This window comes from Procambarus clarkii, chromosome 20 (assembly GCF_040958095.1).
Source record: "Procambarus clarkii isolate CNS0578487 chromosome 20, FALCON_Pclarkii_2.0, whole genome shotgun sequence".
NCBI classification, from domain to species: Eukaryota; Metazoa; Arthropoda; class Malacostraca; order Decapoda; family Cambaridae; genus Procambarus; species Procambarus clarkii.
Window position 1 is genome coordinate 40,714,786 of NC_091169.1, and position 2,500 is coordinate 40,717,285.

Below are 2,500 nucleotides of genomic sequence, written 5' to 3' on the forward strand. Positions count from 1 at the left end.
CGCCCCTGCCTCTCAGATGATCCTAGGTCCCCGACCCTGCCTCTCAGATGATCCTAGGTCCCCGCCCCTGCCTCTCAGATGATCCTAGGTCCCCGCCCCTGCCTCTCAGATGATCCTAGGGCCCCGCCCCTGCCTCTCAGATGATCCTAGGGCCCCGCCCCTGCCTCTCAGATGATCCTAGGGCCCCGCCCCTGCCTCTCAGATGATCCTAGGGCCCCGTCCCTGCCTCTCAGATGATCCTAGGGCCCCGCCCCTGCCTCTCAGATGATCCTAGGGCCCCGCCCCTGCCTTTCAGATGATCCTAGGGCCCCGCCCCTGCCTCTCAGCTGATCCTAGGGCCCCGTCCCTGCCTCTCAGATGATCCTAGGGCCCCGCCCCTGCCTCTCAGATGATCCTAGGGCCCCGTCCCTGCCTCTCAGATGATCCTAGGGCCCCGTCCCTGCCTCTCAGATGATCCTAGGGCCCCGCCCCTGCCTCTCAGATGATCCTAGGTCCCCGCCCCTGCCTCTCAGATGATCCTAGGGCCCCGTCCCTGCCTCTCAGATGATCCTAGGGCCCCGTCCCTGCCTCTCAGATGATCCTAGGGCCCCGCCCCTGCCTCTCAGATGATCCTAGGGCCCCGTCCCTGCCTCTCAGATGATCCTAGGTCCCCGCCCCTGACTCTCAGATGATCCTAGGGCCCCGCCCCTGCCTCTCAGATGATCCTAGGGCCCCGCCCCTGCCTCTCAGATGATCCTAGGGCCCCGTCCCTGCCTCTCAGATGATCCTAGGGCCCCGTCCCTGCCTCTCAGATGATCCTAGGGCCCCGCCCCTGCCTCTCAGATGATCCTAGGGCCCCGCCCCTGCCTCTCAGATGATCCTAGGGCCCCGTCCCTGCCTCTCAGATGATCCTAGGGCCCCGTCCCTGCCTCTCAGATGATCCTAGGGCCCCGTCCCTGCCTCTCAGATGATCCTAGGGCCCCGCCCCTGCCTCTCAAATGATCCTAGGTCCCCGCCCCTGCCTCTCAGATGATCCTAGGGCCCCGTCCTTGCCTCTCAGATGATCATAGGGCCCCGCCCCTGCCTCTCAGATGATCATAGGGCCCCGCCCCTGCCTCTCAGATGATCCTAGGGCCCCGCCCCTGCCTCTCAGATGATCCTAGGGCCCCGTCCCTGCCTCTCAGATGATCATAGGGCCCCGCCCCTGCCTCTCAAATGATCCTAGGGCCCCGCCCCTGCCTCTCAGATGATCCTAGGGCCCCGCCCCTGCCTCTCAGATGATCATAGGGCCCCGCCCCTGCCTCTTAGATGATCATAGGGCCCCGCCCCTGCCTCTCAGATGATCCTAGGGCCCCGCCCCTGCCTCTCAGATGATCCTAGGGCCCCGTCCCTGCCTCTCAGATGATCCTAGGGCCCCGCCCCTGCCTCTCAGATGATCCTAGGTCCCCGCCCCTGCCTCTCAGCTGATCCTAGGGCCCCGACCCTGCCTCTCAGATGAAGCTAGGGCCCCGCCCCTGCCTCTCAGCTGATCCTAGGCACCCCTACCCCTTGCCTCTCAACTGATCCTAAAGTCAGTGTCGTCTGAGCCCACCTAGCTAACTGATCGCCTCGAACACGAACAAAGTTAACTAATCCAGGTGAAAGCCATCTGATCTTAGCCTCAATCAGCATCCACAGCATCCGGATAGCCGAATGAGGGGCTCATGAACATCGTCCGACACACGGAGAGGCGAGCCTTGCTGTAGGGGTGTATAAGGGTCGTTTTGGTTCACCGTACGAACCACTCCCGCCCTAGTAATTACCGCCACCCTGGCTCTTAGACCTTGGTAAAGGTAGCGCACACCTTCAGGAATGGTTTCACTGGCTTGATAAGGTCTCTCTCTCCCTCTCTCTCCTGTTACACACTTTTCATTCCCTCACTGACCTCTCTTACCCTTTTTCTCTACACCTCTCCCCTCTTCTCTCCTCACCCCACCCCCCTTTTTCAAACATCTGCCACACTTGCTCCTCTTCTACTGGGATTTACTACTGGGATTTAATATTTTTTACTGAGGGGATTTTTAATGTTTTTTTTTTACTGAGGGTTTTTTAAAGGTTTTTACTGAGGGGTTTTTAATGATTTTTACTGTGTTTTTTTAAAGGTTTCTAATGAACGGGTTTTAAGGGCTTATTGACAAATAGTGACGCTGATGTTATTTAGGCTTTCAGACTGGCTTTGGCTTTCAAAATTTGAATGTAGTATTAAGCGCATAATTAACTAAGGCTTTGCAAAAAATGACATTTTTTCCTAATATAAATTATATTCTTTTCCCAACTATTTATATTTGTTCTACAAATTTGACACTAACAACATGAAACAGTGAAATCATGTATATATGTACATATATTTTTGTTTATGATTTGTAAAATAGTAATTGGCTAATTTGTTGCTCCTCATTTATGAAGAAAAAGTGAGTCATGTTCTTTGTCTGCTCTACTGTTTGTTACTAAGGGGAGTACGCGCGCGCGCGCGCACACACAC